The sequence below is a fragment of the Protopterus annectens genome, chromosome 3.part0 (assembly GCF_019279795.1).
Source record: "Protopterus annectens isolate FY-2018-M chromosome 3.part0, PAN1.0, whole genome shotgun sequence".
In the NCBI taxonomy this organism is placed as follows: Eukaryota; Metazoa; Chordata; order Ceratodontiformes; family Protopteridae; genus Protopterus; species Protopterus annectens.
The window spans coordinates 299,727,340-299,745,863 of record NC_056731.1 but is presented as its reverse complement, the minus strand read 5'-3'; the positions used below and the strand labels follow the sequence as shown (position 1 = coordinate 299,745,863).

The window sequence follows — 18,524 nt, the reverse complement described above, 5'->3', positions numbered from 1 at the left end:
TGAATAGCTGGATCCCTTATAGCCCTATAACCAAATAGAAATTACTCTTAAGGATTCTATATGAAACTGTGAATAGTAGCAAAGCCTCCAGTCTTTCCTGGTAGTTCAAGTCTTTTAAGCCTCTGATCTTTTCAGTTAGAAAACAACTGGGGTCTTTTCACTTGTTTGATATGTGGGCAATGATGTTTCTAATCAATATGGAGTACAGGGAGATAAGGACTTACTTTAATTTGGAAGAAATTCCATTAGCTGAGCCTAAGCTGTGCAAGGTAAAAGGATATCCTAACCACTGTTACAATCACATTTTCATTTTGAAGTGGTTTGTAATCTATGTTACATGCAGGAGCTAGGGGTGCTTATCAAATGCTACAATATTGGACTTTTTTGGCATTGAGCTTGTGCCCACTTTTAGTACACCGGCTATTAAACAAGTGCAAGTTCTCTAAAACGAGATGTGTGGTCAAAAAGAGGCGTGTCTGTGTGTTGGGCAAGGTTTGAAGGTGAGCTTAATTCTTCATTGACCAAATGAAATAAACACACATCTAAATTGGAATTTCTGCAGTAGTTGCCAAAAGAGTTTTCTCGTCACTTTTACAACGCGTGGCAAAGGAAAGTTAAGGTGGACCCATCTGCCACAGTTACAGCAATTTACTGGCTAACCACTGCCGTTAATTTTCAGCCCTGGAGACATGTAACTTCCTAAACTTTTCTTTACTTAACCCTAGCATCATCATAACCTAAATGTCGATTTTTTGACAAGTGTTTTGTAGCAGAGAAACCAGATTCTTTGAATTTATGATGGTCACATTAGAAATTTTAGGCAGAAGTACTGCAATCCCATCCCAGTTGGGGATAGATTCAAGAAGCTTGGCTTGCCATTGACAGATAGTAGAATTCGACGCATTCATTCCCTCAGTAGCCTGCACAGTATTAGACGCTAATCGTGCAGTTACACTGCCCTCCAATTGCTCTCCTCGTGCCCACGCACGTACGGTTGCTACCCACTCGGCCCTCCTCCCCTTGTGCGCCGATTTTTTTCTTCTGTTTCCTTTCTAGTGCAGAGGCGCAGGACGGAAATTTTGAAAAGCTGAGCAGGAGTACTGTAAGAGTTCAATAGCAATTCATTGGGATTACGTTTTTTCACGGATACAGTAGCAGTGTAGTTCAGGTAGGCTGCCATTCCTGCATGTAAAAGGAAACAATTTGTCTCAGTGTTTGACGCATGAGAGAGGTAAAGTATTATGTAACAAAGAGAGACTCAAAGCAGATAACTTTATCTTTTACGTAGTTCCCAGTCATAACATGTCCTCTTTAAACAGACAGATCCAATAAACCCTTAAGTATTGTACAGCATAATATCGGGAGTTAACTTGTTTAAGTCTCAAATGGCTCATCGTTTGACTTTATGAATTTGTCATGTGTAGCATGCCCCCCCCCCTTTTTTTTTTTGCATGTGCCTGGATTACCTGCCATGTCCTGGATTGTGTGTGCAGGTGAGATGACGTGGCTATAACAGTTTCCAAAGTGTGTCAGTGGGAAGAGGCCAGCTGTTCATTAACCATGGTGTTGTTTGTGGAAGTAAAATTCAACACATCTATATTTTGTACTACAGGCAGCGATCTGGATGCTAATGAGTTTACATAGCTCACAACCTTTTAACTTCAGAATCAGGGACACACTTTAAAATGTTGGGAAGTTAACATAATAAGAAAATGTACTTTAGCATGTGTTGTGTGAAATAAAGTAAGCCTGCAACTAAAATTATTTATTAAGTTTAATGTAATCCATCACATAGTCTCCCAAAATCGCATGTTTTAGGTGGGGCAGAGCAAACTTTTGAGTCAAGATTAGGGATGCCCGTGAAAACCAAAAGCAGTTGAGAGGTTTAATCACTGTGCTGCTTTTAAGAGATGGACTTCTTTTGGAAGACTTGCGTGTCCGTGTATTTATGTACCCCCCCCCCCGTGTATGTGCGTGTGTACGTAAATGTGTGTGTGTATGTATATATATATATATATATATATATATATATATATATATATATATATATATATATATATACACACACATACATATGTATAAATACTATACTAAATATATATATATATATATATAAGTGTCAAAGGATGGCGAGTGTGTCGCTTTCTAGTGGAGATGGCTTCTGTCATTAAATGTTACCTTCCTGATTAATTAGAGTATTATACCATCCCCGTTATTATATATGTATTTATTTAATATTTTTAAATAATTATCCATCTTTTCCCTTGCTGATCACGTAGCTCTTAATTCGGAACATGGTCATCTTTCTGGTGCTTTATTCCATCACCTGAAAAAAAGCCTTCGCCACTATATATCACATTCTTTGCTTAGTCAAACTGAGGAAATTGGCTTTTCTTCTGAGGTTATTCATTGCTCCTTTGTTTTAATCGGGTCTTTTAATTTAAGCATGACAAATCATATTGGTAGTGGTGAGTCACAAGGTTACATGCTTTTTTCCCCCTTTGCATAAATGATCTAACATGGGATTTTCCTCATCTTATCTGCATATTTTATGCCTGTGATATTTTTCCACATCTGGCAGTCTTCCGGTCTTACCGCTGATCTTCAAACTGCCTTTGCAGCCATATGGAACTGTCTGCAGCAGAATAAACAAGTCTGTGAACACTGTCAAAACCTATTTTATGCTATTTAGTACAGGTAAAAGGCTAAGCAGTTCACCCAGCATCTCCATTATTGACCTGTCAGATATTACTGTGCTCTTTGTATACTTTAAAGATACGTAGGTTTTCTCTTTGATACTTGATTTACCTACCATAACCACATAGTTTGACAATACATAAAGTATTATTCCAACTCAAAATATTATGCAACAATATTGTGGCAGGGCTAGCTACTTGGCACTGTAAACCTTGGCTCTAGATGATTATCACTGTTAAAGTGACACCCCACCCCCATGTGCAAAAATGGGAAAAGGGGGTTGTGGATGGATGGATTAAACCTACTTACCCTGGAAGCTAAATGAGCTATTGCCATAAATGTCTTAATACCTAGATTAGAATGTCTCCTTCCTATTAATTCATCATTTTCTGGACAAAAAAACTTCTCTGTCCATTGTGTTGAAAAAAAAATTCTTAGGTTTCTACACCTCTCTGATTGAAAGGAACACTATCGCCTCAACCCCGGAATCCTCTAGAGAGATGCATGCTATCTGGTAAATGAAAACAGATGCAATTGCTTCAGAGATACTGGATAAACCTACCTTATATAGTGCTTCAATATAGTCAAGTAATTTTTCTGCTTTTACTATGATGTATCATAACCATTCCTATGATTTAAAATTTGATATGTTCTGATATTAAAGTGCGTAATAGTAGTCCACTATACTGCTTTGTTGTATTACTGTCCAAATTTTGTTGCTTTCTTCTCTGTTTACTGTCCATTTGTTGTACTGCTTTCTTCAGTGATAATTCTCCAAGTGTTTGTTTACAACTTGTTTTGTCAATGTAACTGCACCTATTTGGCATGGCACCTACTATTAACAAATGTTAAAAAAAAAATAATAATTTATTGTTTTTTTATTCTGGTGCTGCTTCTCTTGCCAAAAAAAAACAAAACAAAACACAAAGGGTTGGCAACTCTCCCTTCTTTTTGCCGGATAGTCCTGATTTAGGCTGTATTGTCATATGACATTCCTTGAAAAATTGCAAATAGCCTCATATCTTAAGTGAAGAGATATTTCTTAACTTTCCTCTAATATTTATATAAAATTATGGTTATTTATCTGAGACACATAGTGAGATATTTAATGGCATAAACAACTAAAATTTTACATATTGTTTCATAAAATTTAAAATACAGCATTCTTTACAGACTAAGGATGGAGTTTTTTTCTAAAATAGAAATTTCATTAAGAAATGTTTCATTTGATAATTGGAAAAGGTCACAGTCCTGTTGCAAATGTGTGGTGTTTGAGGTTTTTCCTCTATGCTGTAAATCACCAAGAAATAAGTTTGGTCATACTTGCCTTGTCATCACTTCTTGTTGAAGAATTGGAGGTTTAGTGGTAATCCTGCTTCAGAATTTTGCAGTGTGGCTGTTTTGGTGAACCCACTGTATAATGAAACCGTGTGGTCATACTTACTTTGTCATCACTTCTTGTTGAAGAATTGGAGGTTTAGTGGTAATCCTGCTTCAGAATTTTGCAGTGTGGCTGTTTTGGTGAACCCACTGTATAATGAAACCATAATCAATGTCTAGAAAGTGTGGTATGGAATAATTTATTAGGCTCATAGGATTGTACCAAGCTTACAACCAAGGAGACCATTTAGAAGTTCATTTACATCTCTCAGGACTGATAGGAGACTAAAAATTTTCCCCATTAAGTAGATTGTCTTTGCATAATTGAGGTGAAAGTTTGAGATCATCCATCGTGCCATCCAGACTGGTTTTAAAGGTTGCCAAGCAAATACTTTGCCTGATATGTAAGGGAGCCTGTTCCACACATGGAAGGTAAATTGGTTTTAATACCTATCACACAATTTATTGATGTTGTTGTGGTAGTGTAGATTTAGGTCTCTAGAGCTAGCTTTACCAATGGCTCCATTTACATGAAGGAGTTCAAAGGGTGCTGAATCATTAGAGCTTGGAAAGCTAAGCATGGATCACCCCTTGCTTGTATGAATAATATTTTGGAGGAGGAATGAGATTTAATGGAAGACAGGAACTGAATGAGCTATGTAGTGTCCGAGTGACGATGACTGTATAAAAGATTATATGTGAGCTATAATGTTTGCAAATAAAAATTTGTCAGTATGGTTTGTTTTCATTTATATAAATGTATGATTGCCTATGTCATAAGTGATAATTCAATAAAGGTGTTTTTGTTTAAAACAAATATCTGTATGAAACTATGAGAGGGAAAACAATTCCAATATATTCGAGTAGCTAAGGGTACTGAGGCCTGAGATCAGTTTGGTGAGGAAATATTGAGGTCTCTCAAGTTGGTTTAGGTGCTTTAGTGAGGCAAATGCCAAAGAGAGCACTGTATTCAATGATGGGCTTAATAAGGATGGAATAAAGTGGGACTATATAATGCCTTTTAAATAGGGATGTGGTTTAGACTGTACACATTCTAGGGAGTAGAGATGTTATTTTCATAGGCAAGATTGCATTGTAACTTTTATGGTAAAAGTTTTATGTTCATTATTATTTATAGAGAACTTGTTATAAAATTGCACACCCAACTGTGGCATAATTTGTAGCCAGTAACATTGGGCAATTGGGCTGGCTGTGTTACGATTTATGAGGAAAATGTGGAAAAAAGCCATAATTCTGCATTTCTTTATCTGGTTTTATTATTTATATTTTGGTTTATTACCCTTTTCATGTTAGTTTGTGTTGGCCTAGTGCCAAGCAGTAACTGAACCAAGCCACATTCTAATACAGTCATCTGATGTTGTAAATCTTCGTTCATTAATTACTATTAGGACCTCTGTTCCATCCTCGGAATAGATACGGCCGTTTCCAAGCTTGCGCCAGCCAAAAACTCTCAGCTAAGACCTATCCATAATGCCTCTCTCCTAGTTACTCCAGATCTCATTTGCCGTGTTCGTAGTCAGACGTGTTAGTCATCTCTCTCAAAGCTAAGTAAAAATTTGTTATTTTTAAGACAGTTTCTCTCCAAAAATTGTTTATTTTTTAGTCAATTTAGCCGTTTCTCACTGTCGCCTATAACCTAATTCTATTCCCTACCCTTTTCCTTAGTAATTTAATTTCTACCATTATTGGTACTGTCCCTCTCTCCTGCCTTTGACAGGCCTTTCCTTACCACTTGTGGTATTTTTTAAATACCATCGTTGGTATTCTCTTACCTTTTTTTCTCTCCCTTATTTTGATTTTTCTATAAAATAGCCTTGTTACCTTACTATGTCAGACAAAGCTAAGTTGGGGTTTAAACAATGTAGCAAGTCTGGGCATAAGATGCCTAACTCGGATATAGACACATGCTCGTTGTGTCTACTGTTTGGACGTGGATCATATTAAAGCTGACTGTGACATTTGTGCTAGTTTTAGTAATTGTACACTAGCAGAACATAAAAATAAACTTATTTTAAAAGGTTTAATCAAGACACCTTTTTCAGAGGCTCTCTCTGGGTCGGAGGGCTCACCCCCTCAATAGACCAAAAAACATAAGGAAAAACAGAGTCACTCGGTTCCTGCATCTCTGTCAGTTACGGAATCGAGTCTGCTCCATGCTTTGGCACAGGCCTCTTTGGAACCAGGCACTGTATCTTCTCCCTCGGTGCCGTCCATGATATTCACCCCTATTTCGGTTCCAACCTCGGCACCACTGACTTCGGTGCTATCCTTGGATCCGACATTGGCTTCGATGACTATACCTTCTTCGGCACCATCCCCGGACACGGTGCGAACAGTTTCTTTGGCTCCATCGGCTCCAAAACTTGAATATCTGCCAAGGACAAGATACTCTCCAACTTACGACCCTTTTTTGGGGGCAGAGGTTTAGACCCTTTCTAGAAAGACCTGATTCTCCTTCAGCAGCCTCGTTTAGAGCCACTAGGAGATTTTCTGAATTAGATTTAGTGCGGGTTGTGGACCAGCTTCTGGCAGCTAGGGGATTGCCCATTCCAGCTAGACCTTCCGTCCCTCTTGGCTCGAAATCTTTTACTACATCTTCCTCTGTTTATCTTCCTCTGGCCTCTACCCAGATCCCAGAGATCCCGGTACTGATGTCCACTTCGGTGCATACTGTCTCTGCTCTGACAGCAGTTTTTCCCCTGTCTGCACCGACCACCCTTGCTGCATCGGCTCTCTCGGAGCAGTGCTTGTACCGTCCGTACCTTGGTACATAGCCCGGCACCTATTTTCTCGCTGGTGCCATCTATGTCCACGGCTCCGATGGCTTCCAGTCCTTTCAGAGCTCCTCACCTGGAGGTGGGCTCCTCAGGGCGGGGTGTGATCCCAGGTCCGAGGTTGTCCTTCCCGGTTCTGGGCTCCCATCTCTCCTTGGGTGGGCCTGCTGTCCAGGTGATGGAGAGGGTCCTTCACTCCGAAGGCTCTCAGTCAGCACCATTGACATCAGTATCAGAACCCCCCCCCCCTTAGCATGCACCTCACCCAACCCTCTATTTCTGGACCCTGGGCATGGGAGTCGCAAGAACCCCCTTTGAAGGGAACCCCTTCTCTGGAGTCCTCCTCAGGACATCCCACTATGGAACCACCCTGGAAGAAACGGTGCAAGAGGAAGCACCTTGATTTCCCCGGAGGAATCTATCACCGAAGACACTGATTGTGATGAGGGGGAAGGGTCCCCACGGTCTCCCCCAGATGACGTCTCATTCAGAAACATTCTCGAAATCCTCAAGCAGCGGGGAGACGTGAAGTCCTCTAACCCTTCTTCTGAGGAATTGGTGTTCTTGCAGGCCTTCCGTGCCTGGCCATCTACTTCTTGGGTGATGCAACCGGAAGATGGCATTGTTAAACTCATTGTGCATTGTGCCTGGAAGGCCCCGGATAACATAGAACCTGTCCCCTGTTGGCCAGACAAAATTTTATTTACACCTGAAGACTAGCCCCACTGGTCCAAGCAGTTGACGGTTGATTCTATGGTCGTGGTGGTGGCCATCAAGAGGGAACTGGCAGAAGATAGTTCCACTGTCCTTCCTCCAAACAGGGAGTTCTGGACCATGGACAGACTAGGGAAGTGGACCTATGCTTCAGCGACCTTCGCAATTTGGTTGCTGAACTATCTGGCACACTTTACTTGCCTCCAAAGAGACCTAATTTACGAAATGTCTTCCTCTTTGGTGAGGGTACTGCTTGATGAGGTGCATGATCCTGTCACCTCGCAGCTAGCTACCCTTGAAGCCATCTCTAACTTCTTGATGAGTTTGATATCTCACACCACCGAGGGGGCAGCTCGAGCTACCACATCAGGCATTGTCATGAGATGTAATGCTTGGATGTGGTTGTGTGACTTTGCAGACCCCTTGTAATCTTCCTTCGTCAATGCACATATCGATGAATCTGCACTTTTCGGACCCAAAGTATGAGACACACTTGCACGTAGTGAGAAAGGCGAAAGGACCTTGTCTGCTGTGGGCATATGCTTTTCCAACCCCTAGAGGTCCTACTCCAGGAACCAGAAGGGAGGAAAAATGTGGTTTAAGAAATCCCAAGGATCTTTTCGTGACACTCGTGGTGAACAATCCCCCCTGGAGCAGAGGGGGCAATTCATAAGGAAGACGCCCCTTTTGAGGTAGAGGGGGTCCACGTAACCAGGGAGCTAGAGATTCTTTCTCCAGTAGACCCTACCAGCGCTCCTAAGCAGTGGCCTAATTGTTTTCCTCTGGAAGCAGTCGGGGGTCGTTTTTATCTGCATCTACCAGCCTGGCATCTTATTACTACTGATGTTTGGGTGCAGAGAATAATATCCGGAGGCTACCAAATACCATTCAGTTTAATTCCCAGACCAGTCAAACAAATCCCCGATGTACCACCCAATCAGAGGGAATTAGCAGCCATAGAAAGAGAAAAGATGCTAAGAAAAAGAGTCATCCAACTAGTCCCACCAGACCAGACAGGATCCGAGTTTTACTCGATGTTCTTTTTAGTGCCAAAAAAGACAGGGGACTGGAGACCAATCCTGGATATCAGCCTATTGAACAAATTTATCAAACCCCAAAAATTCTGGAAGGTCATGGCACAGTTCATTCTTCCTTTCCTACGGAGGAACAACTGGATATGCTCTATAGAACTTCAGGACGCGTACTACCACATAAAGATGGATCACCGCTTCCGGAGGTTTCTCCACTTACGGCTGGGAGCCAATCACTACCAGTTCAGGGCACTGCCATTTGGTCTCTTGACAGCCCCCTGAGTGTTCACCAAATGTATGGCAGTTGTGGTAGCTCATCTTCGACTACAACAATTCCAGGTGTTTCCCTATCTAGACGATTGGCTCCTTACTGCTCCGACCAGGAATCTCCTAGTCTGCAGCCTCTCTTACACTCAAGGTGTCGCTCTCCGCTTGGGGATTACAATCAAGGAAAATCTCAAATGTCCCCAATGAAGACGCTGGAATTTATTGGAGTGGTCTTCGACACAACATCCTGTCAAGCTTCTCTCCCCCCTCACAGGCTTTCAAAAATAAGACACCAAATCCAAAACCTTCTTCCTCAGACCTATGTACCAGCATGTCTTGTACTGCAACTCTTAGGTTCCACGGTGGCTGCCATTACGTTAGTACCACTGGCAACACTGCACATGAGAATCCTGCAGTGGCTCCTTTCTGCACAATGGTTGTTTCTAACTCACCCACTCGACCACATGATACGTCTTACAGACCGTTGCAAGGAAGAAATGCTATGGTAGATGAAGCCACAAACGAATCTTTGGTGTCGACCATTCTGTTTTCCCCAGCCCACGGCCACGGTGACCATAGATGCTTCCCTGTTGGGGGGGGGGGGGCATTTCCAGGGAAAGGCGGTCCAAGGCACCTGGTCCCCCATGGAGGCCAATTTGCACATAAATGTCCTGGAACTGAGGACAGTTCTCTTAGTGTTGCAAGCGTTCCATGCATTCCTACCCTCTGGGACCATTGCAATTCGGTCAGACAACATATCAGTTGTCTGGTATATCAACAAGCAAGGCGGAACCAGGTCTTACACCATGTGTTGGGAAGCCATGAGGATTTGGCACTGGGCGATAGCTTCAAATCACTTTCTTATAGCAATGCACATTCCTGGGAGTTCCAACCTTATTGCAGACAATCTGAGCAGGAACATCCTGATGCCTCATGAGTGGTCTCTCAACCCTGTAACAGCGGATCGGATCTTCCAACGCTGGAGCAAGCCTTGCTGCAATCTGTTTGCTTCCCCCCTAAATTATAAATGCAGAAGCTACTTTGCCCTGATCCCTTCTCAGGGTGAACCACTGAGGGACGTTCTAACGCACAATTGGCCCCCGTGTCTTCTGTATACCTTTTCCCCATTTCCCCTCATTCCAAAATGTCTCCAGAAAACTCAGAGGTTGAGAAGCAAAGTGATCCTCATTGCCCCCTACTGGCTCCGTCAAGTCTGGTTCCCGTTGCTATGGCCTCATCTGATTCACAGCCCGTAGATCCTGAATCATTCCCAAGACCTGTTATCTCATCCTCAGGGACTGATTCATCCAAACCTCCACAGTCTCAAGCTCACAGCTTGGTTCCTCCACTTCCAATGATTGCCAGGCTGTCTGACATCCCATCTCCTGTTCATGAAATTCCTCTGACTTCACACAAACCTTCCACCAGGAAAGTTTATTGTAGTAAATGGACTACGTTCTCTATTTGGGCCAAAGATCAGAACTTAGATCATTTCTCTATGCCTAAAGATCCAACAATACCTGACTACTCATGCAGGAGCCTCAGCATCGGCAATCACTGTACATTTAGCAACTATTGCCAATTTTCATAATGGACTTGATAATGCTTCGATTATGTCACACCGCCTATGCAAGACCTTTTTGAAAGGAGTATTACATGTTAATCCTCCGGTCAAGCCTCCCTTAGAACCCTGGGACTTGACTTTGGTACTTCAGTCTTTCACAGGTTCTCCTTTCGAGCCCTTTGATTCATGTGATTTAAAATTTTTATCATGGAAAACCTTACTTCTAGTAGCACTTACCTCAGTGAGAAGAGTATCTGAGCTGCAGGCCTTGAGTGTCAAGAGACCTTACTTGATCTTCCACATGGATAGGGTGTCCCTTCATACTGAACCTTCTTTCTTGCCCAAGGTCATTTCTGGATTTTCCCTTAACCAATCTATTTACCTGCCGGTTTTCTTCCCTCAACATTCTAGTAGAGGGGAGTACCTTTTGCACACCCTTGATGTGCATCGGCAGCTTCGTTGTTATTTTGTCAGGACTAAATCTTTCAGGAAAATAGATCAATTGTTTGTGGCCTTTGCAGGACCAAGATTGGGTAAACCTGTTTCCAAAGTGACTTTATCCTCCTGGCTTAGAAACGTCATTACCTTTATCTACCAACAGAATAAGCTATCATTACCTTCCAGAATAAAGGCTCATTCTACCAGATCTATGGCTACTTCTGTAGCATTTCATTCCAGAGCTTCTATGGATGATATCTGCGCAGCAGCCACTTGGGCAAGACCTCATACTTTTATCTCTCATTACAAATTGGATTTGGCCTCCAGGGGACGAGCATCTTTTGGTTCTATGGTGCTCAGGAATATCGTTCCCTAGGGCCACCCAGGACTCAAGTAGCTGGGGACTCAGCCCTAATAGTAATTAATGAACAAAGATTTACATCATCAGATAAAGAAGTTATGTCTTACCATAACGGTCCATCTGTGTTGTAGATCTTTGTTCATTCATTACTTCCTACCCTCCTTCCCCCTGCCTGAACTCCTGATGGACTTTAGGATCTCCTGGTTAGGGTATTTGCTCAGACAGAGCCTTCTACTTTTTGTTTTCGATTACTACGTCTATTATATAGGGGTGGGCAAACTCGATCTGGAGTAACTAGGAGAGGGGCATTATGGGTAGGTCTTAGCTGAGAGTTTTTGGCTTGTCTGAGCTTGGAAACAGCCGTATTGGTTCCGAGGACAGAACCGAGGTTCTAATAGTAATGAATGAACAAAGACACAGATGGAACGTTATGGCAAGACGTAACTTCTTTTTACTGACGACAGTCTCATAAGCAGCTTGAAGGTGACAGCAGCAGAAGTATATATAGGGTGGCAAGCCTTGCAGAGGCAGGATTTGTAGTAGTTAGATAACTGGTCTGAGGGGACTTGTGTCTTGTTTCCTCTGGAGTCTGTTTTCATTGTGTGCAGCTAACAAGCAATGTACATTATATACATTTATGACTTGCTGATACACTGATTTTGAGACAGAAGGGAAGTGAAGACTGATAAAGTGTAGCTCAGCTGAGTATTCCTCGCTATGGAGATCACTTCATATGCCATATCTGCTTTGTAGCTGTGTTGAGAAATAGTGGAAATTTGAACACTGCTCTTTGAAGATATGCCACTCTTTGCTATATGCAGCGTTATTTGCGATTTGTTTACTTTTTGTAATTGGATGACATCATAATTGCCAGGTTTTTTGTTATTATTATTATTATTATTACTATTACTATTTTTTAGTTAGTTAACTGCAGCCTTGCATATTTCTTCTTGTACAGTAAATCACAAGGGGTCTTTGAGAAATATCTTAAAGATTAATTTAAAGTGTTAGCTTTTTTCTTGTGGCTATAAATCTGTGAGTACTACTATAATGCCTTTAAGTTCAGATTTTCTGAGAGATTAATAGAATTAATGGTGACCTAAAGTTTCTGTTTTAAATTCTTTATTAAGATTTGTATTTTTGATCTGAACCTGAAGATGTGCATTTTTGTTTAAATCTGTCCCTTCGTTTAAGTTGCCTTGAGACAGTTTTTATGTAGAGTTTCTGATCTGCATAATCATAGTTTTGGACTTCCATGGGATACTAATAGTTAATATGGCTTCTGCTCTGTGTAATTTTTAAGGCATTTTTGAGCATGTTTCCTTTTTCAATGAATACTTTACAGTTTTTGTTCATAAAATACTAACCATTTTACCATGTTTGACAGAATTAGAGTAGATTTTGGCAGAATTGTCATATTGCTGTGTTATAGCCATGACTGATCAGACTGCTTTGCAGTTTTTGTTCACTTAATCTTATTAGACAAATTTCTTGCATCTGACAGCTTTTTTGGCAGAGCTGTCACATTGCTGTTTAATAGTCACAACTGGTCAGAATATTATTTTTATGTTTTATGCTTTAACGGTTTGGAATAAAGAGTTATGTGCCAGATTGTACAGCAGCATTATGTATGATTCAAGTTCAGCATCAGTCTTTTCCAGAATGTTAGAATGATAAGAATGTGTTGTAACATGCTAGTTGTCAGTCTGAAATTTAGCCAGTTACAGTACTTTGAAAGCACAATCATAGCCTAAACCTGCAAGAAATTCTAGGGATTCAGGGAGAAATTGTGATAACATCTATTCTATCAGTCCCTCTGTGTGATTATAACAGCTTTATGAAAAGGAATGTTTGATTTCTTAAGCCCCCCCCCTTTTTTCGAGAATCTGAAGATGCTATAGGTTTATGATGATGGAATTTGTGCATGATGTGGGTAATGGTAGTCAGGATGAGCAAAACCTCCCAGGACATTAACATTCAAGCAATTTTGCAACTAATGTTGTTTGTCTTTCGGCTTTCTCCCGGTAAGGGGTCGCCACAGCAGAACTCCGGTCCGCTAATGATTGGCAGTAGATTTTTACGAAAAGCCGAGGTGCCAACTTGACGCCCAACCTTCAACGAAAGCACACACATTTACACATGCATGTCTTTCGAATGCTACCCAACCACGGGGAGGACATGCAGACTCCACACAGAAGGCACTCCCATGCCAAGCCGAGAATCGAACGGGAGAACCTCGTGCTGTGAGGTAACAATGCTACCGCTTTACCACCGTGAAATATACATATACCGGTCCTAAATAGTTCTGTCAGGAACCTGAAATTTTGGTTAACAACTTTTAAGTTTTTGGATAGAGTTTATCTAAGTCCATCTGATTGAGTAACTGCTCTACTCCCAACTTAGGGCAGTTGGATGTTGTTTATCAAAAAGTGTGTTCATAGCTGTCTTTTCTTTGATAATGTTGCTGTGTTCATGACAGCTATGGAAATAGGGATACGTGCATCATTTTTTAAGTCTGTAGCTATTTTGAGATGTGCATGTGTATATGTAATATTTAAAGAGAAAGACAAATACTAGGAAATCTGTTTATAACGGAAGAAATGTGCCTTTCCACTCTTTCTGTTACTGGACCCGGTGCTTCTTCAAAGTCCTCCAAGAAGGCATTTGTGTTCTCTTTTGAATATGATTTCTGTTTTAGAGATTGTAATTGAACATTCCTTCAAACAGGTTTATTCAGATCTTTAATACTTTTAACTGGGGGGGGGGGTGGTGCTGGTGGCTATCACTTTAGCCAGGAAAGTGCTTTGTGTAACCTTTTACTGCTTCTGTACCCTAATCATTGTGCCATAAAGCTAGGATTTTAGGTTTGCTAATCTCTTTTTTTACGTCTAAAGTTATGCCAGATGGTAATGTTGATCATAGATCATAAAATTCCCTCTTCTCAGAACCCATATATAGTAGTTAGGTGAGATGATTTACCATATTGTAGATCTTATGGCTTCATTTGTTGGATGAAGGTGTTTAAAACTTGTGACCAGGTCTTTGCTCAGAATAGGCTAGTGTCAGCTATTTCTAAGGAAACTGCATCTACTTGGTTTTTAAAATGTATTTTTTTCTTATGGCTGCACGTGCAGACCAGTTTATAGGCAAGTTGTAGCTCATTTCTACCTGGACTGCTTGTGCCTCAGTGTCTTTCTTTTGGGGAGGATGTTCTCCTGATGTTTGTGATGCTGCAGCTTGTTCTTTTGTTCCCGTTTTCTTGACATTATAAATCGAATGCCTATTTTGAGGTTGGGGTTGAGGGAGTTTTGGTCATGTGTTTGTTCAGGGTAGGATTCATGGCTTAGGGTTCTCCCCAAAAGTAATAAGAAAGTGAGTATAGATTGTTATATAAAGGGAGGTGTTCCCCAGGGTTCTGTACTGGGGGCAGCCTTCCCTGTTTTATGCATTTATAAAGACTAGGTTTCTAGTGATGGATGTCTGTTGGCCCAGTAAGTTCTGGGATGATGCGGACGTTGTATCTTGTGTTGCTTCAGTGAATCAGTAACAGCTCTTATAAAAATACTTTGATGGTTGATTTGAATGAGCTTAATTTAGATAATATTGAATTAATTTCCTCAAAGTGCAATGTGCTGCACTTTGGCAGTGTTCTGTATTTTTTAGATTCTATAATTAATGAGAAATGTATTGAAATAGTTAATTTGGGCATTAGATTGGCTGGTCAGTTAAATTTTGCAGGGCACACTAACAGTGTTTTAATGAAATGTTATATTTTTAGAACTTTGTTTAAAATTATTTCACAAAAAATAATGGGGGATAATTTACAAATCTATAATAAGATTAGTAATGGAATAAAGGTATACATTTTGCACTTATTCAATAAGTCTCTTTTCGGCTTTTCCCGGTTAGGGGTCGCCACAGCGGAACTCCGGTCCGCTAATGATTGGCAGTAGTTTTTTATGGTGCCGAGTTGCCAGCCCGACACCCAACCTTCAGCGAAGGCATGCCCATTCACGCATGTCTTTGAGGCCACTCGACTTTGGGGAGAACATGCAGACTCCACACAGAAGGCACTCCAGTCAAGAGTCGAACAGGAGAACCTCTTGCTGTGAGGCAACAACGCTACTGCGGCACTGCTAAATTAGAAAAGTCCAAAGATCTTAAATTATTATGGGTGTAGAATCTCAAATACAAAGAAAGGTTAACTGAACTGAGTTTATATTCTTTATGGTGTAGAATATATAGGGAGATCTAATTTGTTTATATAAAAGTATGAGGGATAAATGTTTAGGAAGGACATTGAGCATATTTTGCAAAATGAAAGGTTAACAAGAAATAGTAAGTCAGTACTAGATGTAAATAATATGTAGACGCATTTTAGTTAGTCATTTTCATTCAGTGGGAGATAGAAGGTGAGCTAAGCTATTGAATAATGTAAGGTTGGCAGTGAATTTAAACTCCTTTAAAAGGAAGTTAGATCTGTGGAATGGAGTGGAATAAGTTTTTTGATCAATTAATATGTGGGGATTGGTGAAAATGATCTTCTGTGAGGTCAAGCAGCCTTAAATAACACTGAAAACAAACAAAGACATATTTTTTTTCTGTTTTGAGCCCCCTAGGCTCTGTCTCCTGTCCCTATCCAAACTGACACTTGAAAACTTTTGTCCTTTCCTCATTTTTGGATGGCTGTAGTTGTAAAATGCATCTTTTATTTTGTGGAGCACATTTTTTGTTAAGTATACATATATTGGTACAAAGTTGTTAGTATTGCTTTTGAGACATGTGGACCTGGCTGATCACGGGCAAGGTTTGTTGTAATCTCCATTATTGTGCAGTACAACACTTGGGGAAGACAGAATTTTGCTGTGTAATTCCCTTTTAAAAAAAGTCAACTCTGATAGTTATTTCTGAAAGCTGCAGTCACTGTTCATTCAAACCAAACCATGGCACTCATGGTGCTTGTACTCCACTGTGTGCTAGATTTATAAATACCGTGGCCCGTTCATTATTTGCCTGGTATCATCCTCTGTAAAGGTTCATCTTTTAGCGATTTTATGCTTATTTGCTAAGCATACCATAGCTTGTAATACTACTGCACTATTTTTGAAAGGAATTTTGCACACAAGTCCCCTAGATATCCAGTGTTTCTTGCTTGGGGTCTTCATTTTGTCACTGAAAAATTAACACCCACTTTCAAGCCTGTGTAGTAGAATTCTTTGTTGCAGCCAGCTAAGCTAGAAGAATTTCTGAACTGCGGTATTTAATGTTAAAGGGCAGTATACAGTTTTTTACATCTGTGTGGGAAAAAGCATATTGTGCTCTGTAAGCTTCGTCTGAACCAGTGTTTACAGTTAGGTGTCTTTTTTTTCATAAACAAGAAACCATAGCAAGAATGTTGTATTGAATAGGTGTTATTAAGCCACTTGAATATTACACTGAAAGAGCCAACTTGAAAAGGCAGTCTGGTCAGTTGCATATTTCTTCCATGAGAGGGACAACAAGGTTACCCAGTATCTAAACAGACCTTCAAGTGGTTCGTTAACTGCATTGACATTTTTTATTATCAGTACAGCAGAATTGTATAGCTCTGCTTGATGGTTTAGCAGCTACCAGTGCAGCATTTTTCAAAAATCTCTTTGATCTGGACATTAATTCACACTTTTTCTAAGCCTTTTTCTAAGCCTTACAGACGTAGGGGAATATGAAAATTTCCTATAATTGTCTTGCAGGACATTGTTTAAACCACCCACACACTGTGGGGGACCTTAGGGTGTATGGTTTTGCACCCTACCAGCCATATGTTATGACTCCTGCAGCAAAGATCTTTTATGATGAACATAATCCACCTGTTTGAAATATTCATCTAATAGGTTGTATTCATATAGTATCATTGCTACAGGATGGGTTGTCATCCTGCACCCTTCGTTGTACTGTGGTCATGTTGGTTTGGTACCTTACTCTACAGTGCTTTATTATGCGCATTCACTATGTGTGATGCACTTTGTGGTTTATATGTAATTATTCCTATATAAAGCATTTGAGGAATTTGTAAACCATATGGCATATTGTGCTTTTATTCTTTTACATCTTTCTAAGGCTCCTTTTGCCTACCACAAAATGAACCGAGAAAAAGCTCATGCTGCACTGTTGTTGTAGTCAGTCTGCCCTCTAGTGGTTGTGGCACAAGACTGCAATAATGCACCCTGGGCACATCATATTCCTGAAATGATGTATCCAGAAGACTGATGCCCACCTACAGCTTATGTCAGTTACATATTTTGATTCCTACAGCAGTGACCCCATTACTGATATATGTAGTGCCCTGGTGCGTACCACTTCTAATTCAGATTGCAAGTGAATATTATCAGGTATGTCACTGTGTTGCATTCACATGTGTAGATGTCTATGACTGTAATTATTTAGTACCATTGCTTAGTTATAAGACCTACCAGTTATGTCGTCAGTCATGCTGTAGCTCAGTAGTCCTGTCTTCAGATAAATATTTTTGTATCGCTCTTCACCCATTGCTAGTCAAGTTATTATGTTGCCCTTGATCTTTAGAGTAGTTTTGATCCAAAGTTTAACTTCAGAATAAAAATTTGTTTCTTTTTTCTTTGTAAAGGTTGGTATTATAATTAGACATTATTAATTTCTTACTGTATAGATTTACCAACATTTTCTCACATTCAGAGTTTCAGTTCAGATACTTACTTTCATCTTACAGCATGAAAGTAAACTCCTGCTGTTTTTGCCTTGATTTGTGTTGTTGCAGTCTACTTCTCTCCCTTCAGGATACTGAAAAAAATATTGTTTTCTGTGGAGAGTGTTTTGGGGAGAAGTACCAGCTCATACAGGAATCTGTCACTGTTAAATTTCAATCATCTAGAGCCAAGGATTACACCACTGGGTGACTAGCCCTGCCACAGTAGTTCTTCCACATTGAACACACACTCACAGCTGTGCCCAGTTTAGCATGTCCAACCTGTCTACTGCATGTCTTTGGAATATGGGAGGAACTGGAGCACCCAGAGGAAATCCATGCAGACACAAGGAGGACATGCAGACTCTGCACAGAAGGCACCCAAGCTGAAAATGGAACCAAGGAACCTCTTGCTGTGCAGTGACAATGCTGTCTGCTGTGCAATCCCCATGTCCCTTTCAGAAATTTGTTTTGTTTAGTGTGGTTTGGTTTAAGCGACCAGAATCTTTTGTAAGTGCTACGTAGTTGAACGAAGCTATACATTAAACATTTTAAACTAAATAGTTCTGCTTCCTTT

The 18,524-nt window shown here is 40.5% G+C and overlaps 1 protein-coding gene across 1 annotated transcript in view; it reads left to right on the top strand.

The window, feature by feature from the left end:
- Positions 1-1,029: 1,029 nt before the first annotated feature.
- CNPY1 (canopy FGF signaling regulator 1) overlaps positions 1,030-18,524 on the top strand; it is a 666,926-nt gene continuing 649,431 nt past the window's right edge. The window contains exon 1 of the mRNA XM_044064782.1: positions 1,030-1,168. The gene's annotated coding sequence lies outside the window, so the exon portion shown is untranslated. The remainder of the gene's footprint in view (positions 1,169-18,524) is intronic.